Source organism: Manis javanica, chromosome 8 (genome assembly GCF_040802235.1).
Source record: "Manis javanica isolate MJ-LG chromosome 8, MJ_LKY, whole genome shotgun sequence".
Classification (NCBI taxonomy): Eukaryota; Metazoa; Chordata; class Mammalia; order Pholidota; family Manidae; genus Manis; species Manis javanica.
In genome coordinates, this window is record NC_133163.1 from 59390053 (window position 1) to 59417592 (window position 27540).

The window sequence follows — 27540 nt, forward strand, 5'->3', positions numbered from 1 at the left end:
AACGCATGCTTTAAATATCCTTAATGTTGATCACTTAAAGGGTGTCAGATGATCAGCTATGGAGGTACTCTTTTCTGATAATATTCCTTTCTCTTAATTAAAAAAAAAAAAAGCAGTTACTGTGTGCTGACCTCCAATGAGTTCTGCACAGTGGTATAGAGGGCATGTCAAAGTGTGGGCAAAGGGTCTGTTTGTTTCTATGCAGAAGATCAAGGCCTAGCTTGGATACCCAGAAAATGAACTAAGATACGATATGAGGAGGAGCTTCTGGCATCAGCACTCTCTGGAGGACTTGTGCCAGGGGATGATCATCAAAAAGCCTCCACAGGGATCCAGACGATGCTGCAGTTGTGGCTGCATCCAGCCCACCATCTCCTGGACTTGCTATAGGAATGAGGAGGGAGATGTCTAGGCTGGCATGTGCATACAGTGAGACAACGAATTTGACCAGATCTGTACTGTTGGAACTCAACCAGAAGTTGTGAGGGGTGCAAGTTGTAGCACTCCAAAATCTCATGACTATAGACTATCTATGGTTAAAAGAACATATGGGATGTGAACAGATCCCAGAAATGGGCTGCTTTAATTTGTCTGATGGTTCAAGTACAGTTGGACAATATCCATCACATCATAGATAAATTTTCACAAATGCCTAGGGTGCCTAAATGGTTTTCTTGGCTTCACTGGAGATGGATGGTAATTATAGATTTGCTTTGTTTATGTCACCGTATTCCTATTATGTTAATATGTGTCTGCAAATTAGTTAGTAGTTTAAAACCTATACATACTTAAGGTACTCTACAAGAAGATATGTCAAAGAAATAATCAATCCTCCCATGTTTCCTTCATATGCTACATCTATAGCTTTTCTTCTTCCTTCCTAATTACAACCCTTAAATAGAATTCGTGCCTCATATTGAATTTACCGAGTATCATAATTCCTCCAGGTGGTAAAGATACCTCGAGACAAGTGCTAGGCATAGAAGCCACAGGGCATAAATCTGCTAAGAAGTAAAAAGCTAACCTTTGCAAACAACATGGCTTCTCTCTCACTTACCAACTTTACATTTCCCTGTATGGCCCCAGAAGATGACTGGTTAGCCAGAGACGGGTAAGATTCCTCAAGAGAGGAACATCCTAAGACAGGCACAGTCACAGGGGCCATCAGGTGAGAATTTGGGGATCAACAGAGGTGAGGCTCAGAACCTCACCCCCCCTGCTTTGAGAGAAATCTTCTGCATCCGTGGATGTCTTGCTGCCCTTGTCTAGCCTGGATTAATACTTAGTCCATAGGCACACACTTGATCATCTGATCATCTACATTTGCCCTCTTACAGCACTAAACTATGTTTTCTACCTTTATCTTGCATCTACCTACCACTTCAGCATTTTATTAAAAATAAAAATAATAATAATAATAATAGGAGAAATGTGCGATCAACATATAAATCAAGTACAAAAATCAAACGAATATTCATATTTGACCTGATTGTTTATAGGTCATAATGCATGATCAAAACTGAAAGTTTCTGTGATGAATGCCCTTGTACTGTTCACCATGTAAGAATTTATTCACTATGTAAGAATTCGTTCACCATGTAAGAACTTGTTCGTTATGCTTCAGAAGATTGGAGACTGAAGAGAATTAGGCTTGAGATGGATTAATGATTGTACATTGAGCGTTGACCCCCCTATACTGAATTTTATTGTTGTTAACAACCATTTGATCAATAAATATGAGAGATGCCCTCTCAAAAAAAAAAAAAAAAAGGCAGCATTAGGTACATTCCACAATGGATGTAAATTTATGCTCCCTGAGAATGCATTCTTATTCTACATCTACTCCCGTGGGGATGTTAATATTCAACGATGAAGGTTTTGAGTTTTTCCAGGTCTTTATAAACAAATTATTGTATAAACTGCTCTATTGTTATGAATGAGAGTAAAGTAATTTTTAATTTTTTGGTTTAATTTTGTTCCTGTATTTGCTTTTTACATTTGTCTTTATACCCTTTGGAGCCATGTATGATTTTTTTACAAAAAATTAGATCATTGCTTTATATTCTTGTGTAAAGAGCATTTTATTTAAAAATATATTGGAAACTTCCCCATGTCAATTAAGATAGCTCTGCATTATAATTTTTGATGGTTACCTAATACTCCACCTTATGAATTCCTAGAAGCTTTTTTTACATATAGATTTTCGACTTTGTGTTGCTATTAACATAAATTGTAAAAAATGTGCTTATACCTGTATCTTTGGACAATTTATTTCCTTAGATTTCTAGTAATAGAATTGCTACATTAAGGTGCACACTCCTTTTAAATCTAGAAATGCTTTTATAAATTATATTCCAAATTGTTTTATAAACTACATTGTAAGTAGAAATTTATGACAATAAACATTTTCCCAAACTTAAAAAAAAAAAAAAAAAGAATAGAGAAATTATAGATTGAGGACTCCCAACCATTGACAGGTGATAACATTTACCTGTATATACCCTAGTATGTGTTTTCAGTAACGGATATAGCACATGTTCAATAATTATTTATAAAGATTTTAGAGAAAAAATATGCAACATAATATGAGATTACTTATTAGTTTCCTAGGACTGCTGTAACAAAACATCACAAATTGGGTGGTTGAAACAACAGAAATCTATTGTCTCATAGTTCGAGAGGCTAGAAGTCCAAGCTCAGGGTGTCAGCAGAGTTGGTTTCTTCTAAAGGCTGTCGGGGGAGAATGTTGCATGCCTGTATCCTGGGTTCCGGTGGTTTGCTGTCAGTCCTGTCCTGTGGCATGTAACACATCACCTCAACCTGTGCATTCCCCCTTTGTGCTATCTCTTGTGTCACATTTTCCCTTTTGACAAGGACACCTACTGACCTCATTTTAGCTTTATAACCTATGTAAAGACCCTATATTCAAATAAGGACATAGTCAGAGGTACTGGGAGTTCGAACTCCAACATATCTTTTTTGAGGGTGACACAACTCAACCAAGACAGTTACCTGAAATATTAAATACAACTTTATTAGCACAATCACACAATGACATCTGGCAGTGGAAACAGTACCAATCAATAACTATCTGTAGCTTACTAATTCCAATGATCATTCCCTATAACCTCACCTCTTTCTGCTTTCAGTGCACCCATAAATGAATTCCAAATAACACAGATATCCTATTTCCCCCTAGTCTCAAGTTCAGGTGCCCTACTTCTGTTGCCATGACCTCCTTATTACACATACACACATAGCAAAGGACACCATCAACAGAAAAAAAAAAAAGGCAACCTACAGTATGGGACAATATCTTTGTAAATGATTTATCTAATACGGGGTTAACATCCAAAATATATAAAGCACTCGTATGACTCAACGCCACAAAAACAAATAACCTGATTTAAAAATGGGCAGAGCACTCTCCCCACTGTTATTTAACATAGTACTGGAGGTCCTAGCCACGGCAATCAGACAAAACAAAAAAATACAAGGAATCCAGATTGGTAAAGAAGTTAAACTGTCACTATTGGCAGATGACATGATACTGTACATAAAAAACCCTAAAGACTCCACCCCAAAACTACTAGAACTGATATCGGAATACAGCAAAGTTGCAGGATACAAAATCAACACACAGAAATCTGTGGCTTTCCTATACACTAACAATGAACCCACAGAAAGAGAAATCAGGAAAACAACTCCATTCACAATTGCATCAAAAAAAATAAAATACCTAGGAATAAACCTAACCAAAGAAGTGAAAGACTTATACTCTGAAAACTACAAGTCACTCTTAAGAGAAGTTAAAGGGGACACTAACAGATGGAAACGCATCCCATGCTCGTGGCTAGGAAGAATTAATATCATCAAAATGGCCATCCTGCCCAAAGCAATATACAGATTTGATGAAATCCCTATGAAACTACCAGCAACATTCTTCAATGAACTGGAACAAATAATCAAAAATTCATATGGAAACACCAAAGACCCTGAATAGCCAAAGCAATCCTGAGAAAGAAGAATAAAGTAGGGGGGATCTCACTCCCCAACTTCAAGCTCTATTATAAAGCCATAGTAATCAAGGCAATTTGGTACTGGCACAAGAACAGAGCCACAGACCAATGGAACGGACTAGAGAATCTAGACATTAACCCAGACATATATGGTCAATTAATATTTGATAAAGGAGCCATGGACATACAATGGCGAAATGACAGTCTCTTCAACAGATGGTGCTGGCAAAACTGGACGGCTACATGTAGGAGGATGAAAGTGGACCATTGTCTAACCCCATATACAAAAGTAAACTCAAAATGGATCAAAGACCTGAATGTAAGTTATGAAACCATTAAACTCTTGGAAAAAAACATAGGCAAAAACCTCTTAGACATAAACATGAGTGAACTCTTCTTGAACATATCTCCCCAGGCAAGGAAAACAACAGCAAAAATGAACAAGTGGGACTATATTAAGCTGAAAAGCTTCTGTACAGCAAAAGACACCATCAATAGAACAAAAAGGAACCCTACAGTATGGGAGAATATATTCGAAAATGACACATCCGATAAAGGCTTGATGTCCAGAATATATAAAGAGCTCACACGCCTCAACAAACAAAAAATAAATAACCCAATTAAAAAATGGGCAGAGGAACTGAACAGACAGTTCTCCAAAAAAGAAATACAGATGGCCAAGAGACACATGAAAAGATGCTCCACATCGCTAACTATCAGAGAAATGCAAATTAAAACTACAAGGAGGTATCACCTCACACCAGTAAGGATAGCTGCCATCCAAAAGACAAACAACAACAAATGTTGGCGAGGCTGTGGAGAAAGGGGAACCCTCCTACACGGCTGGTGGGAATGTAAATTAGTTCAACCATTGTGGAAAGCAGTATGGAGGTTCATCAAAATGCTCAAAATAGACTTACCATTTGACCCAGGAATTGTACTCCTAGGAATTTACCCTAAGAATGCAGCAATCAAGTATGAGAAAGACCAATGCACCCCTATGTTTATCGCAGCACTATTTACAATAGCCAAGAATTGGAAGCAACCTAAATGTCCATCGATAGATGAATGGATAAAGAAGATGTGGTACATATACACAATGGAATACTACTCAGCCATAAGAAAAGGGCAAATCCTACCCTTTGCAGCAACATGGATGGAGCTGGAGGGTATTATTCTCAGTGAAACAAGCCAAGCAGAGAAAGAGAAATACCAAATGATTTCACTCATCTGTGGGGTATAAGAACAAAGGAAAAACTGAAGGAACAAAATAGCAGCAGAATCACAGAACTCAAGAAGGGACTAACAGGTACCAAAGGGAAAGGGACTGGGGAGGATGGGTGGGTAGGGAGGGATAAGGGAGGGGAAGAAAAAGGGGGGTATTAAGATTAGCATGCATGGGGGGGTGGGAGAAAGGGGAGGGCTGTACAACACAGAGAAAACAAGTAGTGATTCTACAACATTTTGCTATGCTGATGGACAGTGACTGTAAAGGGGTATATAGGGGGGACCTGGTATAGGGGAGAGCCTAGTAAACAAAATATTCGTCATGTAAGTATAGATTAATGATAAAAAAAAAAGCAGTTCCTGTGTGGTGACCTCCAATGAGTTCTACACAATGATATAAAGGGCATATAAAAGTGTAGGCAAAGGGTCTGTTTGTGTTTATACAGAGGATCGAAGCCTAATTTGGCTACCCTGAAAATGAACTAAGATACGATATGAAAAAGAACTTCCAACATCAGCACTCTCGGGAAGACTCATGCCCAAAGATGACCATCAAAAAACCCCAACAAAGATCCATGCACTGCTACAGGTGTAGATGCACTCATCCCACCAGTTCCTGGACTTGCCATGGGAATGAAGAAGGAGATATCTAAGCTGGCCTGTGCATACAGCAAAACAACAAATTTGACTGGATCTAAACTGTTGGAACTCAACCAAGAATTAGGAGAAGTGCAGATTGTAACGCGCCAAAATCTTATAACTACAGACTATTTACTGTAAAAAGAACATATGGGATGTGAACAGTCCCCAGGAATGGGTTGTTTTAATTTGTCTGATTTCTCTCAGACTGTTCAAGTTCAGTTGGACAATATTCACCATATTATAGATAAGTTTTCACAAATGCCTAAGGTACCTAACTGGTTTTCTTGGTTTCACTGGAGATGGCTGGTAATTACAGGTATACTTTGGTTACATAACTGTACTCCTATTATGTTAATGTGTGTGTGCAATTTAATTAGTAGTTTAAAACCTATACATGCTGAAGTTACTTTACAAGAAGGTATGTTCAAAGAAATAATCAATCTTCCCAGGTTTTCTTCCACCTGCTACTTCTATAGCTTTTCTTCTTCTTTCCTAATTATAACCCTTAAGTAGAATTCGTGCCTCATATCAAATTTACCGAATATCATAATTCTTCCAAGTGGTAAAGACACCTCAAGACAAATGTTGGGCATAGAAGCCACAGGGCATAAAATATGCAAAGAAGTAAAAAGCTAACCTTTTCAAACAATAAGGCTTCTCTCTCACTTACCAACTTAACATTTCCCTGTATGGCCCCGGAAAATGACTGGTTAGCCAGAGACGGGTAAGATTCCTCAAGGGAGGAACAACCTAAGACAGGCACAGTCACAGGGGGGCCATCAGGTGAGAAAATGGGGATCAACAGAGGTGAGGCTTAGAACCTCCCCACGCCCCTGTTCTGAGAGAAATCTTCTGCATACGTGGATGTTTTATTGCCCTTGTCTAGCTTGGATTAACACATAGTCTACAGGCACACACCTGATCATCTATATTTGCTCTCTTACAACACTAAACTATGTTTTCTACCTTTATCTTGTATCTACCTACCACTTCAGCATTTTATTAAAAACAATAATAATAAAGAGAGAAATGTGGTATCCACATATAAATCAAGTATAAAAATCAAATGAATATTCATATTTGAACTGACTGTTTATAGTTCATAATGCATGATCAAAACCAAAAGCCTCTATGATGACTGCCCTTGTAATGTTCACCATGTAACTTATTCACTATGTAAGAATTTGTTCTCCATGTAAGAACTTGTTCGTTATGCTTCAGAAGATTGGAGACTGATGAAAATCACGCTTGGGGTGGATTAATGATTGTGCATTGAGCAGTGACCCCCCTATACAGAATTTTATTGTGGTTAACAACCATTTATTTGATCAATAAATATGAGAGATGCCCTCACAAAAAAAAAAAAGTACACACTTCCAATTGTAAAATAAATAAGTAACTGGGATGTTATGTATAGCATAAGGAATATAGTCAAAATATTGTAACAACTTGGTATGGTGATAGCTGGTACCTACAATTATCATGTATATAAATGTTAAATCACTGTGTTGTACACCTGAAACTAATGTAATACTGTGTGTCACCTACCCTTCAATAAAAAATACTTATCTAAAAAAAAAAATGGGCAGAGGACTGGAACAGACATTTCTGTAAAGAAGATGCACAGACGGTCAACATGAAAAGATGGTCCACATTGATAATCATCAGGGAAATGCAAATTAAAACCACAATGAGATATTACCTCACACCAGTTACAATGGTCACTATCCAAAAGACAGGAAATAACAAGTGTTGGCAAGGATATGGAGAAAGGAGAACTGTCCTACACTGTTGGTGGGAAAGTAAATTGGTGTAGCCACTGGGAAAGCAGGGTGGAGGTTCCTCAAAAAAACTAAAATAGAAATATCATTCATTCCAGTAATTCCACTTCTAGGAATTTACATGAAAGAAACAAAATCCCTGATTTGAAAAGATACATGCACCCCTATGTTTATTTCCATATCATTTACAATAGCTAAGATAAGGAAGCAACCAAACTGTCCATCAATAGATGAATGCATTAAGAATATGTAGTTCATATATACAATGGAATATTATTCAGCCATAAAAAGAAAGAAATCCTGCCATTTTTAACATGAATGTGCCTAGAGAATATTACGCTAAGTGAAATAAACCAGGCAGAGAAAGACAAATAATGCAAATGATTTCACTTATTTCTGTAAAACAAAACAAAATGAACAAAATAGCAGTATACTTAACGACACTGAGAAGTGACTGGTGGTTACCATGGGGAGTTGGGGTGGGTGGGTGGGAGTGGAGAGGGTGAGGGGAAAAAAGGGCACAAAAATTCTCAATCATAATATAAGTTGGTCACAGGAATGGTAGTACAGCATGGAAATTATAGCCAATGAGTCCCTAACATCTTCCTATGCTGACAGTAACTACTCTAGTTGGGGTTAGCATTTAATAATGTGGGTAACTGCTGAACTACTGTGTTGTATACTTGAAACCAATATAAGAGGTATATCAGCTAACCACTAGTCCCTTGGAGTCTGTGAGTCTGCTGGTATTTTGTTCCTTCAGTTTTGTTTCATTGTTATACTCCACAGATGAGGGAAATCATTTGGTATTTGTCTTTCTCTGTCTAACTTATTTCATGGAGCATAATACCCTATGGCTGAATAGTATTCCATTAGCTATACATAAAAAATATATATACACACAAGAGGAAATGAGAAGGGAATCAAAACACATCACTCCAAAAAAATCAATTAAGCACAAAGGAAGATATTAGGAGAGGAAAGGTGTGACAAAAAAGCTACAGGATATACAGAAAACAACAAAATTAGGAATAGTCTTTCCTATCAGTAATCAATGTAAATGTAAATGGATTAAACTCCCAATGACAATCAAATGACACTGATTGGCTGAATGGATTTTTTTTCAAGTATCCAATTATATAATGACTACAAGAGATTTATTTTAGATGTAAGGACACACATAAGCTGAAAATGAAAGGATTTTTCATTCAAATGGCAACCAAAAGAAAGGAGTTGGTTAGACTAATATCAAACAAAATAAGACGTTAAATCAAAAGCTGTTAGAAGAGACAAAGAAGGACATTTATACAATGACAGAAGGGTCAATATATAACAATTTTGTTTTTATGCATGAAACCTCAGAGCTCCTAAGTACATAAAGCAAACATTGACAGGATTAAAGGAAGAAATAACACAGCAACACAATAGTAGGAGAAACCAACACCATACTTTCAATAATGGATAGAACAACTAGACAGAAACTAATAAGGAAACACTGAGCTTAAACTACATGTTAGACCAGATGAGCCTAACAGACATATATAGAACATTCTATCCAACAGTAGCAAAATGCATTCTTCACAAGTGCACACAGATCCTTCTCCAGGATAGAGCACAAAAGACTACAAAACAAGTCTTAACAAATTCAAGATTGAAATAACAATTATCTTTTCCAATCATAATGAAATTCAACTAGAAATCAATAGCACAAAGAAAAATGGAAAATGCACACACATATAGAAATTAAGCAACACACTCTTAAACAACCAGTGGGTCAAAGAAGTCACAAGAAAAGTTAGAAAATACCTTTACATAAGTGAAAATACTAAAACTTACAAGATGCAGTGAAAGCAGGGCTAAGAGGAAAGTTTGTAGCTTTAAATGCATGCACTAAAAAGAAACATCTCAATGGGGGAGGCAAACCAGAAGGATGTTGTATCTGAAAGGAGAAACCAGGGCCAAGGTTCACACTGACAGGTGGATGAAGAGGAGCAGGGGAGGCCTGGATAGGAGTGGGTAGAAGAGAGAAGGGAATTGTGCAGAGGCTCACTCTGGGGAGAAGGCTGAAGACCTGGATTCTGTAGTTGAAGTGGGTTAATTAGTGCCCCACACAGACCTCCTACTGGAATCTGGAGTAGTCTGTCACCAGCTTGCAAGTCTCAAGCCCTGAAAGCTCAATTCCCAAAACTTAGTGATCACTTTCTGATGACATGAGATCATGTACCAGGTATTTTAAATAGGGTGAGAATACACTGTTTCAGTTCATCAAGGCTTAAAATACAGTTACAAGTCAAGGAACTAAAGTCTATACCAGTACAGTAAGAATTTTTTTTTCCTAAGGGAAGTGAATATATTCTTCAGGAATCAGATAAGATTCTTTGGTGTTGGTATTCACATATTTTCCCTTCTGCCCTTTATTATATTATGTATACTTTTTTCAACAAACACTGTTGCCTAGCCCTGTGCTAGGTGAGATAATCCCAGCTCTGAAGGAACTCAGAGACTAGAGAGAGAGAAATGGGCAAACATAATCAAGTACAGTTAACTGCTGTGATAGAAGACCATATAAATTGCCATGGGACCATTTAAAACATGTAAATACATACTCTACATTTATTTTTTAAAGTGGCAATAGAAAAGTCAGCCACCTTAATGTTATGGTAATCATATCTCATGCTTACAACATAACATCCCACTGGATGTGCACAATCTGTGAAAATAAGGCTGTGCTCTTCTGCATCTATCTTTCTTATAAAGAAACTTATGCCAAAGACCTACGTGAAGAGAAGAACAAATACAGCTATCCAAATCACAGCCAAACAATCCACTTTTACGTAACTGAGGCGGGAAGATTTTCCTATCGAAGGATCAAGATAACTACCAACTCTTAACTTTAGTTGTCCCACTGAAGAACTAGTCTGAATAAACAAGCTCTTAGACATTCAGAAAGTAATTTCCTGTACATTTTGTAATTAAAGAGGAGGACTTTGCAATCCAAGTCACATTTTGCAACCCCTAAAACAGAGCAGTAAAATGTTAGGAGGAACCATACAGTGAGGGCAACTTGTGTTCTGCATGGTTTCTGGTTAGAGAGGAATGAGAAAGAAAGCAGAGAGTGTCTCCTACATTAATGCATTGGGCATAGCAAAGAACACAGACAAGATTTATTATGTAGGCAAAAGTTAAGAGAAATAATACTTCACTAATATTCTGGACACTGAATCTGGAATTAATCAAAGATGGAGAAAACTTTGCAGGCAAGCAAAAACACTATGAAATCTTTTCCATCTCCTTCACTACTTGGAATATGACCATTTTAAAGCAGATAGGTCTAAATTACCAGATTTAGAGGGGCTTTTTGATCTAGGTTAGTTAATGGAGACATTGCTTTTCTTAGTCTAGCTTAATGTTTGTTGACAGTCCTGCTTTTCCTCCACATACCTTTTCAGTTCAGTCTTTTAGGCCCTGAAGCCTCAGGTTTGTAAATCCTAGACACCATGTGGTCTTCAGCATTTTCTTTCCACTGCCCGGCATCCAGGCATCCTTGCCCACTGGGCAATTCTTTCTCTTTCACAGGGTATAATCTCAATGTAACTGTACTCAAGGTGCCGTACTCTCAATCACTGAGGAAAGTCTAAGAAGTCCCTAAGGAGTACCTCTGAGAAATCAGATTCTTCCTCTACCTACCCTCCCATGGAATGGGGGTGGTATCTCTCAGATTCCATATCCTAGGACTTAAATTTCCCATACATTTAATTTAGTGGTGGCACTAAGTTTCTGAGCCTGGTCTCTAAACCTTCCATCAACTCCATGGACTCCCTGAGATCCTTACCGAAAAAGCTCTTTTGTTTAAGTTAACTAAAGCTTGTTTCTTCTACTTGCAACTCAAACACAGTGATACGTTCATAATGTTGGAAATACTGTTTATGGTTCTCAACTCTTAGAAACAACCTAAACCAAACCCAGAACACAATTTTGGTTACAGAAGAGACTTTTAATGGTAATCAGTCAAAATACATAGAAGGTGGTGTTGGACAACATTATTTTCACACTTCCAAAGATCTCTGTAAAATGTGGCTTCATTAACAGCAAAGGATTCAAGCAGATTGAAGAGGAACAGGAAATCCAATGATGCTGAGGTTCCCAATTAGATGGAGCTGTTGCTTATCTTCACAGCATGAAATTACACTTCAGTAAGTCTCTCAACATCAGATAAACTTAAATTATCCCTTAGCCTCCAAGGCAGAATTCCTACAATTAATTTCTCTTAGCCTTTTTCTGGCAGTTTTTACTTGTCTTCCCTGAGCATCCCCAGGAATGGTTTCATAGGCAGGGCAGAGCTTCCCTGAAAGGCCCAAGTTTTATCAACTAACAAGAGCATACTCCGTATTTCAATTAATTCACATTGCTATGGACTAATAATAATTCACTCTGAGCAGGTGCACTGTGCTTTTATTATGCAATATTTTCATCCTTGCACAGCTGCATGTCTTCAGATGTCCCAAACTGGAGCCAGGTTTCTTCCACCAGCAGGCCTCACTGTCACTCCAGATGAAAGGTAGAAATTGGGAGAAAAAAATAGAATAATTGTTAATATTAGTATCTTTCTTTCACATTGATAGGAATCAAGATGATACATTAAAAGAACAAGAAATAGCAGCAAAGGGAATTAAACACACAAAATTAACCATTTTAGTAAAGAACTAAACTTAACATTTAAATAATGACAAGGAAGGTGAAGTAGAGATAAAGTAAATAAATTGTTTTGCTCTTTTGGAATTAAAAATTGTATTTATTTTCTATTTCTGCATGACAAATTAGTATAAATTTGTCTTCTAGAAGCTTTATTTTTAAATCACATTTAGCTTTTTATTGAAGTATCATTGATAAACACTTTTACATTGGTTTCAAATATACAACACAGTATTTCACCAGTTATGCATATTATTAAATCCTCACCTCCACTAGTGTGGTTACTGTCTGTCAACATAGAAAGATGTCACAGAATCATTGACTGTATTTTCAATGCCGTACTTCTTTCCCCATGGCCAACTTGTATTATGATTGAGAATTTCAAATCACATTTAGCTTTATGATCCATCTGAAATCAATTTTTGCATATAGCATGAGATAAGGACAAGATTCATGTTTCAAGATGGATATGCCCCATAATGTTGCCCTTTTTTGTAAATCAAGTGGCTATATATATATATATACAGTTAATCTGATGTATAGTCAGGAGGACTTAATGACCGTGAATGGTGAGGAATAGGCAGTTGTGGCAGATGACTCTGTGTGTGTGTATATATATATATATATATACAAGTTAATTTTATTTTATAAAACACTTTTTTGAGCACCTAGTATGTGCCAGAAATTGTGTTTAGTACTAATGATATAGATAAAAATAATATAGTTTGGAGCCAAGATGGCGGCGTGAGTAGAGCAGTGGAAATCTCCTCCCAAAAACACATAGAGCTATGAAAATATAACAAAGAAAAATCTTCCTAAAATAGAGACCACAGGACACAGGACAACATCCAGACCACATCCACACCTGCAAGAACCCAGCGCCTTGTGAAGGGGGTAAGATACAAGCCCCAGCCCGGCGGGACCCGAGCGCCCCTCCCCCCGGCTCCCGGCGGGTAGAGAGAAACCGGAGCGGTTTTTTTTTTTTTTTTTTTTTTTTTTTGGCGAGCGCTTTTTGGAAGCCTTAGAGGGACGGGCCCCCGTTGCTGGGGAGGCAGGGTGGCGGGACCGGTGAGGAGGTGCCTGGGAACGGCGCCGGAGGACAAAGAATATCCCGCGTTTCTCCCTGCAAGACCTGGGGGCGGGTGCCTGAGACCGGTGCCTGAGGACGGAGGAGGTCGCGCGTTTTTCCCCTTTTTTTTTTTTTTTTTCTCTTTTTGGCGAGCGCTTTTTGGAAGCCTAAAAGGGACAGGGACCCCGGTGCTAGGGAGGCAGGGCGGCGGGACTGGTGAGCGGGTGCCTGGGACTGGCACCTGAGGACAAAGAATATCCCGCATTTTTCCCTGTGGGACCGGTGGGTGGGTGCCTGAGACCGGCACTTGAGGACAGAGGAAATCGCGCGTTTTTCCCCTTTTTTTTTTTCTCTTTTCTGCGAGTGCTTTCTGGAAGCCTAAAAGGGACAGGGACCCCGGTGCTAGGGAGGCAGGGCGGCGGGACTGGTGAGCGGGTGCCTGGGACCGGCACCTGAGGACAAAGAATATCCCGCATTTTTCCCTGTGGGACCGGTGGGTGGGTGCCTGAGACCAGCACCTGAGGACGGAAGAAATTGCGCGTTTTTCCCCTTTTTTTTCTCTCTTTTTGCCGAGTGCTTTTTGGAAGCCTTGAAGGGACAGGGACCCCGGTGCTAGGGAGGCAGGGCGGCAGGACTGGTGAGCGGGTGCGTGGGACCAGTGCCTGAGGACAAAGAATATTGAGCGTTCCCTCCCTGCGGGACCGGTGGGTGGGTGCTTTTTGGAAGCCTTGAAAGGACAGGGACCCTGGTGCTAGGGAGACAGGGCAGCAGGACCAGTGAGCGGGTGCCTGGGACCGGCACCTGAGGACAAAAAAAAAAAAAAAAAAAAATCGCTTGTTTTTTCCTTTTTTTTCCTTCTTTTTTTCTCTTTCTTTCTGTTCCCTCTCTCATTGTTGCTGCTGTTGTTTTGGTTTGGAGAGTGCTTTTTGGAAATCTTAAAGGGGCAGGACAGGTCACTTAGACCAGAAGCAGGGAATCTGGGGATCTCTGGGCACTCTAACCCCCTGGGCAGCAGGGAGCACAGAGACCCCTTACGGAGATAAATAGTCTCCTGCCTGCTCCCCCTCCAACGGGGCTCCACCATTTTGGAGGAACAGCCCCAGCCAGGCCAAGCCCACAGCAACAGCGGAGATAAACCCCAAAGCAACTGGGCGGGAAGCAGAAGCCCTGTCTGCGCACAGCTGCCCAGCACAAGCCACTAGAGGTCGCTATTCTTCCAGGAAAAGGCTACAAACCAACAAGAAGGGAAGCTCTTCCAGCGGTCACTTGTACCAGCTCTGCAAACTATCTCTATCACCATGAAAAGGCAAAACTACAGGCAGACAAAGATCACAGAGACAACACCTGAGAAGGAGACAGACCTAACTAGTCCTCCTGAAAAAGAATTCAAAATAAAAATCATGAACATGCTGACAGAGATGCAGAGAAAAATGCAAGAGCAATGGGATGAGATGCAGAGAAAAATGCAAGAGCAGTGGGATGAGATGCAGAGAAAAATGCAAGAGCAGTGGGATGAAGTCCGGAAGGAGATCACAGATGTCAGGAAAGAGATCACAGAAGTGAAACAATCCCTGGAAGGATTTATAAGCAGAATGGATAAGATGCAAGAGGCCATTGAAGGAATAGAAGCCAGAGAACAGGAACGTATAGAAGCTGACATAGAGAGAGATAAAAGGATCTCCAGGAATGAAACAACACTAAGAGAAATATGTGACCAATACAAAAGGAAAAACATTCGTATTATAGGGATACCAGAAGAGGAAGAAAGAGGAAAAGGGATAGAAAGTGTCTTTGAAGAAATAATTGCTGAAAACTTCCCCAAACTGGGGGAGGAAATAATCGAACAGACCATGGAATTATACAGAACCCCCAACAGAAAGGATCCAAGGAGGACAACACCAAGACACATAATAATTAAAATGGCAAGGATCAAGGACAAGGAAAGAGTTCTAAAGGCAGCTAGAGAGAAAAAGGTCACCTATAAAGGAAAACCAATCAGGCTAACATCAGACTTCTCAACAGAAACCCTACAGGCCAGAAGAGAATGGCATGATATACTTAATGCAATGAAACAGAAGGGCCTTGAACCAAGGATACAAGGATACTGTATCCAGCACGACTATCATTTAAATATGATGGTGGGATCAAACAATTCCCAGACAAGCAAAAGCTGAGGGAATTTGCTTCCCACAAACCACCTCTACAGGGCATCCTACAGGGACTGCTCTAGATGGGAGCACCCCTAAAAAGAGCACAGAACAAAACACACAACATATGAAGAATGGAGGAGGAGGAATAAGAAGGGAGAGAAGAAAAGAATCTCCAGACAGTGTATATAACAGCTCAATAAGCGAGCTAAGTTAGGCAGTAAGATACTAAAGAAGCTAACCTTGAACCTTTGGTAACCACGAATCTAAAGCCTGCAATGGCAATAAGTACATATCTTTCAATAGTCACCCTAAATGTAAATGGACTTAATGCACCAATCAAAAGACATAGAGTAATAGAATGGATAAAAAAGCAAGACCCATCTATATGCTGCTTACAAGAAACTCACCTTAAACCCAAAGATAAGCATAGACTAAAAGTCAAGGGATGGAAAAACATATTTCAGGCAAACAACAGTGAGAAGAAAGCAGGGGTTGCAGTACTAATATCAGACAAAATAGACTTCAAAACAAAGAAAGTAACAAGAGATAAAGAAGGCCACTACATAATGATAAAGGGCTCAGTCCAACAAGAGGATATAACCATTCTAAATATATATGCACCCAATACAGGAGCACCAGCATATGTGAAGCAAATACTAACAGAACTAAAGAGGGAAATAGACTGCAATGCATTCATTGTAGGAGACTTCAACACACCACTCACCCCAAAGGATAGATCCACCGGGCAGAAAATAAGTAAAGACACACAGGCACTGAACAACACACTAGAACAGATGGACCTAATAGACATCTATAGAACTCTACATCCAAAAGCAACAGGATATACATTCTTCTCAAGTGCACATGGAACATTCTCCAGAATAGACCACATACTAGCTCACAAAAAGAGCCTCAGTAAATTCCACAATATTGAAATTCTACCAACCAATTTTTCAGACCACAAAGGTATGAAAGTAGAAATAAATTCTACAAAGAAAACAAAAAGGCTCACAAACACATGGAGGCTTAACAACATGCTACTAAATAATCAATGGATCAATGAACAAATCAAAATAGAGATCAAGGAATATATAGAAACAAATGACAACAACAACACTAAGCCCCAACTTCTGTGGGATGCAGCGAAAGCAGTCTTAAGAGGAAAGTATATAGCAATCCAGGCACACTTGAAGAAGGAAGAACAATCCCAAATGAATAGTCTAACATCACAATTATTAAAACTGGAAAAAGAAGAACAAATGAGGCCTAAAGTCAGCAGAAGGAGGGACATAATAAAGATCAGAGAAGAAATAAACAAAATTGAGAAGAATAAAACAATAGCAAAAATCAACGAAACCAAGAGCTGGTTCTTTGAGAAAATTAACAAAATAGATAAGCCTCTAGCCCAACTTATTAAGAGAAAAAGAGAGTCAACACAAATCAACATAATCAGAAATGAGAATGGAAAAATCACGACAGACTCCACAGAAATACAAAGAATTATTAAAGACTACTATGAAAACCTATATGCCAACAAGCTGGAAAACCTAGAAGAAATGGACAACTTCCTAGAAAAATACAACCTCCCAAGACTGACCAAGGAAGAAACACAAAAGTTAAACAAACCAATTACAAGCAAAGAAATTGAAACAGTAATCAAAAAACTACCCAAGAACAAAACCCCGGGGCCGGACGGATTTACCTCGGAATTTTATCAGACACACAGAGAAGACATAATACCCATTCTCCTTAAAGTGTTCCACAAAATAGAAGAAGAGGGAATACTCCCAAACTCATTCTATGAAGCCAACATCACCCTAATACCAAAACCAGGAAAAGACCCCACCAAAAAAGAAAATTACAGACCAATATCCCTGATGAATGTAGATGCAAAAATACTCAATAAAATACTAGCAAACAGAATTCAACAGTATATCAAAAGGATCATACACCATGACCAAGTGGGGTTCATCCCAGGGATGCAAGGATGGTACAACATTCGAAAATCCATCAACATCATCCACCACATCAACAAAAAGAAAGACAAAAACCACATGATCATCTCCATAGATGCTGAAAAAGCATTTGACAAAATTCAACATCCATTCATGATAAAAACTCTCAGCAAAATGGGAATAGAGGGCAAGTACCTCAACATAATAAAGGCCATATATGATAAACCCACAGCCAGCATTATACTGAACAGCGAGAAGCTGAAAGCATTTCCACTGAGATCGGGAACCAGACAGGGATGCCCACTCTCCCCACTGTTATTTAACATAGTACTGGAGGTCCTAGCCACGGCAATCAGACAAAACAAAGAAATACAAGGAATCCAGATTGGTAAAGAAGAAGTTAAACTGTCACTATTTGCAGATGATATGATACTGTACATAAAAAACCCTAAAGATTCCACTCCAAAACTACTAGAACTGATATCGGAATACAGCAAAGTTGCAGGATACAAAATCAACACACAGAAATCTGTAGCTTTCCTATACACTAACAACGAATCAATAGAAAGAGAAATCAGGAAAACAATTCCATTCACCATTGCATCAAAAAGAATAAAATACCTAGGAATAAACCTAACCAAGGAAGTGAAAGACTTATACTCTGAAAACTACAAGTCACTCTTAAGAGAAATTAAAGGGGACACTAATAAATGGAAACTCATCCCATGCTCATGGCTAGGAAGAATTAATATCGTCAAAATGGCCATCCTGCCGAAAGCAATATACAAATTTGATGCAATCCCTCTCAAATTACCAGCAACATTCTTCAATGAATTGGAACAAATAATTCAAAAATTCATATGGAAACACCAAAGACCCCGAATAGCCAAAGCAATCCTGAAAAAGAAGAATAAAGTAGGGGGGATCTCACTCCCCAACTTCAAGCTCTACTACAAAGCCATAGTAATCAAGACAATTTGGTACTGGCACAAGAACAGAGCCACAGACCAGTGGAACAGATTAGAGACCCCAGAAATTAACCCAAACATATATGGTCAATTAATATTTGATAAAGGAGCCATGGACATACAATGGCAAAATGACAGTCTCTTCAACAGATGGTGCTGGCAAAACTGGACAGCTACATGTAGGAGAATGAAACTGGACCATTGTCTAACCCCATATACAAAGGTAAACTCAAAATGGATCAAAGACCTGAATGTAAGTCACGAAACCATTAAACTCTTGGAAAAAAACATAGGCAAAAACCTCTTAGACATAAACATGAGTGATCTCTTCTTGAACATATCTCCCCGGGCAAGGAAAACAACAGCAAAAATGAGCAAGTGGGACTACATTAAGCTGAAAAGCTTCTGTACAGCGAAAGACACCATCAATAGAACAAAAAGGAACCCTACAGTATGGGAGAATATATTTGAAAATGACAGATCCGATAAAGGCTTGACGTCCAGAATATATAAAGAGCTCACACGCCTCAACAAACAAAAAACAAATAACCCAATTAAAAAATGGGCAGAGGAACTGAACAGACAGTTCTCCAAAAAAGAAATACAGATGGCCAAGAGACACATGAAAAGATGCTCCACATCGCTAATTATCAGAGAAATGCAAATTAAAACTACAATGAGGTATCACCTCACACCAGTAAGGATAGCTGCCATCCAAAAGACAAACAACAACAAATGTTGGCGAGGCTGTGGAGAAAGGGGAACCCTCCTACACTGCTGGTGGGAATGTAAATTAGTTCAACCATTGTGGAAAGCAGTATGGAGGTGCATCAAAATGCTCAAAACAGACCTACCATTTGACCCAGGAATTCCACTCCTAGGAATTTACCCTAAGAACGCAGCAATCAAGTTTGAGAAAGACAGATGCACTCCTATGTTTATCACAGCACTATTTACAATAGCCAAGAATTGGAAGCAACCTAAATGTCCATCTGTAGATGAATGGATAAAGAAGATGTGGTACATATACACAATGGAATACTACTCAGCCATAAGAAGTGGAAAAATCCAACCATTTGCAGCAACATGGATGGAGCTGGAGAGTATTATGCTCAGTGAAATAAGCCAAGCGGAGAAAGAGAAATACCAAATGATTTCACTCATCTGAGGAGTATAGGAACAAAGGAAAAACTGAAGGAACAAAACAGCAGCAGAATTACAGAACCCAAAAATGGACTAACAGGTACCAAAGGGAAAGGAACTGGGGAGGATGGGTGGGCAGGGAGGGATAAGGGGGGGGAAGAAGAAGGGGGGTATTAAGATTAGCATGCATGGGGGGGAGGGAGAAAGGGGAGGGTGGGCTGCACAACACAGAGAGGACAAGTAGTGACTCTACCACATTTTGCTAAGCTGATGGACAGTAACCGTAATGTGGTTGTTAGGGGGGACCTGATATAGGGGAGAGCATAGTAAACATAGTATTCTTCAGGTAAGTGTAGATTAAAAATTTAAAAAAAAAAAAAAGAAAGAAAGAAAGAAAAGGGGGATTACTCCTTAACAGGATAAAACTATTGGTAAATCAAAGATCAACGCATGCTTTAAATATCCTTAATGTTGATCACTTAAAGGGTGTCAGATGATCAGCTATGGAGGTACTCTTTGCTGATAATATTCCTTTCTCTTAATTAAAAAAAAAAAAAAAAAAGCAGTTCCTGTGTGCTGACCTCCAATGAGTTCTGCACAGTGGTATAGAGGGCATGTCAAAGTGTGGGCAAAGGGTCTGTTTGTTTCTACGCAGAAGATCAAGGCCTAGCTTGGATACCCAGAAAATGAACTAAGATACGATATGAGGAGGAGCTTCCGGCATCAGCACTCTCTGGAGGACTCGTGCCGGGGGATGATCATCAAAAAGCCTCCACAGGGATCCGGACGATGCTGCGGTTGTGGCTGCATCCAGCCCACCGTCTCCTGGACTTGCCATAAGAAGGAGGAGGGAGATGTCTAGGCTGGCATGTGCATACAGTGAGACAACGAATTTGACTGGATCTGTACTGTTGGAACTCAACCAGGGGTTGGGAGGGGTGCAAGTTGTAGCACCCCAAAATCTCATGACTATAGACTATCTATGGTTAAAAGAACATATGGGATGTGAACATATGGGATGAAAACAGAAATGGGCTGCTTTAATTTGTCTGATGGTTCAAGTACAGTTGGAAAATATCCATCATATCATAGATAAATTTTCACAAATGCCTAGGGTGCCTAAATGGTTTTCTTGGCTTCACTGGAGATGGCTGGTAATTATAGATTTGCTTTGTTTATGTCACCGTATTCCTATTATGTTAATATGTGTCTGCAAATTAGTTAGTAGTTTAAAACCTATACATACTTAAGGTACTATACAAGAAGATATGTCAAAGAAATAATCAATCCTCCCAAGTTTCCTTCATATGCTACATCTATAGCTTTTCTTCTTCCTTCCTAATTACAAACCTTAAATAGAATTCGTGCCTCATATCGAATTTACCGAGTATCATAATTCCTCCAGGTGGTAAAGATACCTCGAGACAAGTGCTGGGCATAGAAGCCACAGGGCATAAATCTGCAAAGAAGTAAAAAGCTAACCTTTGCAAACAATATGGCTTCTCTCTCACTTACCAACTTTACATTTCCCTGTATGGCCCCGGAAGATGACTGGTTAGCCAGAGACGGGTAAGATTCCTCAAGGGAGGAACAACCTAAGACAGGCACAGTCGCAGGGGGGCCATCAGGTGAGAATTTGGGGATCAACAGAGGTGAGGCTCAGAACCTCACCCCCCCTGCTTTGAGAGAAATCTTCTGCATCCGTGGATGTCTTGCTGCCCTTGTCTAGCCTGGATTAATACTTAGTCCATAGGCACACACCTGATCATCTGATCATCTACATTTGCCTTCTTACAGCACTAAACTATGTTTTCTACCTTTATCTTGCATCTACCTACCACTTCAGCATTTTATTAAAAATAAAAATAATAATAATAATAGGAGAAATGTGGGATCAACATATAAATCAAGTACAAAAATCAAATGAATATTCATATTTGACCTGATGGTTTATAGGTCATATTGCGTGATCAAAACCGAAAGTTTCTGTGATGAATGCCCTTATACTGTTCACCATGTAAGAATTTATTCACTCTGTAAGAATTCGTTCACCATGTAAGAACTTGTTCGTTATGCTTCAGAAGATTGGAGACTGACGAGAATTAGGCTTGAGATGGATTAATGATTGTACATTGAGCATTGACCCCCCTATACTGAATTTTATTGTTGTTAACAACCATTTGATCAATAAATATGAGAGATGCCCTCTCAAAAAAAAAAAAATAATAATAATAATATAGTTTGTCCTGAATATGATCTTGGTTGATTGGGGAAGATTGCTAAATTAGAAGATAATGAAAAATACAGTAATCATATTAAGAACTGTATGTTGTGAGGTAAGGGAATGAGCTCTTGTAAAGAGATGAGGAAATCTCTGCTAAAGGAAGCAGCATTTGAGCTGTGTGTTGAAAAATGAGTAGGAGTTTGATAAACGCATTCCATGTACAGACAAAGGTACAGACAAAGGATTATCAAAGGGCAGGTGCATTTGTAGAATTGGTTTGCTGTAGCAACAAGCAGTGTTCAAGAAGGTTTGAAGGAGGAGAACTGGATGGATATGAGGCTAGAATATTTTAGGCAGAGATAATTGCATGTGTAGAATTAAATAATTATAAAGAAATATTACATATTTATCAAATGGTGAGAAATTCAGTATGGTTAGAAGATAGATTGTGTTTGCATGGTAGAGAGGTAAGAAGGCTGATCAGGGGAGGGATGAGGAGCAAATGGAGATGAGGGTGAGAGTTGGGTTGGAATTAATCCTAGAGGAAACTGGAAGGAAGGAGAGTTTTCAGCCAGGGAATGGTGTAATCTAATTTGGTTTTTAGGAAGATGACTCTTAGGAGTCTGGAGGATAGATGAGTAGGTGGAGGAGTGGTAGATGAAAATAAATAAAGAGAAAGGAGCCTTAGCCAAGAAGTGGTAGTGGGGATGGTGAGATTGTATCAGATGTGCAATTGATCTGATGTATAGTCAAGAGGACTTAGTGACCGTGAATGGTGAGGAATAGGCAGATGTGGCAGATGCCTTCAAGGCTTACAGTTTGAGAGACTGAGTGCATGGTCATGCTATCAGCTGGCACAGGAAATATGAGAAGGAGAATGTTTGATGGTAGCAAATAGTAAATTAAGTTTTTGACTTACTTGGTTTGAGCTGCCAGTACACTAAGTAGTTGGAGATATCCAGGAAAAAAAATATGTATGTGGAACTTGAGAGGTTAGGGCTATAAATATACATTTCACAATCATCAGCATGTATAAGACAGTTGAATCCACAGGAATAGCTGAAGTCATACAGGGAGAGTAGGTAGAGAGAGAAGAGAGTAAGTCCAAAGAGTCAGCACAATATAACTTGAACACTGAAGAGGAAAATAGGAAAAGAAGCCCATGAAAGTGGGATTTTTCTACTACCCCTGTCTGTGATTTCTAATTTTCTACAATAGCATTTTTTTCATAATAGAAAATAACAACACTGAAAAGAAACAAGTATGAAAAGTAGGAGGAAAAACCAGGAGTGGTTGTGTCAAGAAGTTAGGGATGGTTGCAGCTTTAGGTGATACACAAAGTGAAAATAAACCATATGAGTTTTTAATTGCCATGGACAGGGTCAGTAGTGTGACCTTTTCTTTTTTTGTCCTTTGCTTTTATCAGGGTAATTATATAGGGTAAAAAAAAATCAAATAGTACAAAAAAGCATATGATGAAAAGCAGCAGTCTCTCTTCCTGCCTGGGTCCATTCCTCAAAAGCAAGCTATGTTAACTATCTTTTTTAGTTGTAAAAGTCTAAATACAAGTTTGAATAGTATGCTTGTTCCTGTATTTTTTGATTTACCTACTTCACATCATGACTTATGCTAGGCAGCATTCTAAGATGGCCCTTAAGATTCCCACCCTATGGTGTGCATGCCTTGTATAATTCTCTTCTTTTCAAGGGTGGTTGGACAAACTTTCCTCTTAGCACTGCTTTCACTGCATCTTGTAAGTTTTAGTATTTTCACTTATGTAAAGGTATTTTCTAACTTTTCTTGTGACTTCTTTGACCCACTGGTTGTCAAAGTCCTGTGAATATTATGGGCCATCACTCTAATGAGTAGGTTAATAATCAGCTGACTTTCAAGTTAATTGAAAGGAGATTATCCTAGGTGGAACTGACTTATTCAAATGAGCCCTTAATGAGGAGGTGGGCCTTCTCCAAAAGATTCTCCTAGTGGCCTTGGAGAAGAAAGCTGCCATATTTTGAGAGAAGAGAGCCATCTTGTTAGAACATGAAGGTGGAGAGTGATCCCTGGCTGACGGTAGAAAGAAATCGGGGGCTTCAGTCATACAACTGCAAGATAATGAATTCTGATAACAATTAGAGAGTTTGGAAGAGGGCTCCAAGCCTCAGATGTGATGGCAACTCTGGCTGTCACCTTGATTTCACCCTGGTAAGATTCTGAGCAGAGGATCTGAATAATCAACCCATAACCAGAATTCTGCCCTGCAAAGAACTGAGATAATAACTTTGTGCTGTTTTAAGTTTATGCAGAAAGGCCCAGAGGATGACTGTGCAGACAGAGGGGCCCAGAGACAGAGATTGCTTGCTGCATGCAGACTCGCTTTGGGTGAATGGGATTCTAGTGACAGACCTGCCACCTGGAAATAAAGTTGGGTATAACTCTTTCACTGGAAGAATGTTTTGCTGTCAGTTTCTTTGGTCACATTGAATCCATAGCGAACTTGCCAGGGCTGAAACCCATTGGCAAGACACTATCCAATCCTAAATTTTCTCAGTTGTTGCTGTTCCCATTCCTTCCCACTTACAACCACAATAAAGGCTCTGGCCCATGCTGTCCCTTCACTCTTTCTGTATCCTGACTAACCCACATTGTGCTTCCCCATGTGGCCCTGCGTGGCATGGCATGGCTCCTCTTCTTCTGAACAGTGAGTTGCAAACTGTGTTTTTGATGGCAATCATCTCCTGACTTATTGGCTTAACCATACCTGATTTAAAAAATTGTGGGTTACATTTTTAAACATTTGGGGAAGTTTTATGGAGAAAAATAATCAGGGAAGGGGGTTAGGGAACGCTGGGTGATCAGAATGATTAGGAAAGACCTTTACGATAAGGAATAAACCTGAGCAGGCCTGAGGATAGTTTGAATAATTTCAGGGTAACCACATTTCAGGTGGAAGAAACAGGTGCAAATGACCAGGAAAGAACAAGGAGGTGAGCATGGTGGAAACTACAAGGAAGGAACAGAGAATATAAAATGGGTAACAGGGAGACAAAGTAGATCCTTTAGGGCTTTATCAACATTAGTAAGGATTTAATATTTTACTCTGAATGAGAAGGGAAATCACTGAAGGTTTTCAGAAAAGAGTGGTATGATAGAATCATGTTTAAAAGCATCACTCTGGCTGCTGTGTGGGGAATAGATACCAGGATGGACTAAGAAGGAAGCAGGGTATATATTAGGAAGTTTTTGCAGTAGTTTAGACAGAAGGTGTTGGTGACTTGGGCCAGACTCCAAGCTTACTCCAGGTAAGGGAACCGGTGGTTGGAGCAAAGGACTAAAGGAAGGATTTTCACTCTGGGCTTTTTAAATGTGAACCATGTAAATACTGAACCTAGCCAAAAATGTTCTTTTGTGTAAATTCCATATGTACACCATTACACTGGTTTTCCATTTCTTCAGCTTCAGATCTTCAAAGCAAAAAAAGTTGTGATGCTTAAGGCATAAGTTTTCACAGACATGTGAAAAATTCTATTAACCAAAAGAGTATTTTATCACAGTAGTCCGTAGTTAACTGAGGATTTACTTTATATAGCAGATTAATTATTAGAGTACTAATTGTCTTTTGTCATGTCTTCCAACATAGAAAAATAGTGCTATACTTGGAAATAATTTTCTGATAAAAGTTTCACTGTAGTTATGTTAATAATTGAAAGTGTATATGAATAATTTGACTACTTTGCAATTTACGTTAATCTTTTCCCCAAAGGATACCCCTTTCTCCTGTCTATACCATCTACCTGAAAAGAGGATCCTTATAAAATTTCAAATTATTTAAGAATATAATCTCATTAAAATTATTAGTGTTATTAATATTTTGTAATCAAAATAAATTTACACATGAACTTCCAGACTTACACAGTTATTTCAAATTGCCACAGGAGATACACAGTACCTTTACTGAAAGCCTAAATGTTGGATATAAATATTGGAAATTGAAATAATTTTTATACCTTAAATACTACACACATTAAAAGAGGCTTTACATGTTGCTACCGTCATTACCTAAACTTAACTGAAATTACTTTCACTGGCATGTTTTGAAGAATCTTACTCATTTTTGCAAAGATTCCCTAAGTGAAGTAAATATAACTATTAATTTGAAAAAATATGTGGTATACAGATTCAAAGTATTACAATCCAAATAAACCAAGGTAAATATCTAACCTTCAGAAAAGATTTGTTATAATTTTAAGACTTGAAAGCTTATTATCAATTATTTAGAATGATTCATAGTTATTTATTACAAGGTACACTTCCATCTGCAATGAAAAATCCACATTTAAAGTTCTAAGTTGGCAAATCAATTATTCCATAATGAATGGCAAGTGATGTCAACTAAAATGTACCTTACAAGGCGCATGCACCATTTTAGTATAGAAGCTTAAAACAGAACCTTGAACAGCATTTTATTACCATGCTAGTGCAGCCCAAGTCTGTGGCAACTAGAAAATGATGTCTAAATATACAGAAAAGTCCATTTAAAATATAATTCTATGAACACTAACTTATTCAAGCAATTGTTCATATTACTCTAAGACAGCAGTGCTCAAACTTTTTGGTCTCAGAATCCCTTTACTATCTTAAAGATTATGGGGACGTCAAAGAACGTTTGTTTATGTGGACTCTATCAATCAATCACTGCCATGTGAGAAATTGAAACAGAAGAAATATTTAAATGTATTAATTTACTTTGTTCAAAATCATAGTACACTTATTACACATTAACATCAGAGCAACTATGCCATCACATCATGTAGCCTCTGGAGATAAAAGAGAAGTAAAGTCTGAATATTATTATGGGAACAGTTTTGACCTTGCAGACTCCCTAAGAAGACAACTGCTTTGAAACTGCTGCTCTAAATCTTTTGCTTATCAGTAAGGAAAGCCGAACTTGTCTATCTGGTCAACAAGAAAATGCAGTGTTCAGATGGAAGGATAAACAGTAACCAAGTCAGGTTCCCATAGTTTTCACAAAAGCCCTGGCCCAATGACTAAGGCAAGGGCTGGAACTTCCACCCTGACAGGTCAGGTGCACAGACTGAAGCAGCAATGGCACAGCAGGAATATATTCACTAACAGCAGTAAGTTTGTAAAATGCAAATGCCCATCAGCAATTAGCTAGCTGTGACAATGCTCTCAGTTCTAAAAATCAACTTAATGATTTCCTTATGACTGTTGAATTCATTATAGTTAATTACTTATCAATATGGTAATTAACTTATAAAAGTGATAAACTGAGCTTCTGTCCATCTTGTGTTGTTTAAAATAATTTCTCTTTCTAAAATTCCCAAGGACAGTTAAACGAGCCCTTGAGCTGGATCTGGCAAAACAGTTCATGAAGAACATTTACATAATATAGTGCATGTATATATGTGTGAGGCAAATGGATATTTATTTGGCATATATAAAGATGTATATATATTCACAAATTTCCTCATCCCTTAATTTGCAATATTAATTTTCTTTTAGCAAAAATCAAAATATGAACTTTGTTCTATAACTCAATGAATTATAACACAAAATTTAAAAGACTTTCAGTGAATTTTTTACATCTGTAGTGTGGCGATTTTGTCCACAATCAGTCTCTCCCCACTACACACTAACAATACCCTGAAT

General features: G+C 38.5%; 1 long non-coding RNA gene across 1 annotated transcript in view; it reads right to left on the reverse strand.

Moving 5' to 3' along the window:
• Window positions 1-11642: 11642 nt before the first annotated feature.
• LOC108401882 (uncharacterized) overlaps window positions 11643-27540 on the reverse strand; it is a 77142-nt gene continuing 61244 nt past the window's right edge. Inside the window, exon 3 of the long non-coding RNA XR_005063273.2 lies at window positions 11643-12208. This is a non-coding gene — a long non-coding RNA (uncharacterized lncRNA). The remainder of the gene's footprint in view (window positions 12209-27540) is intronic.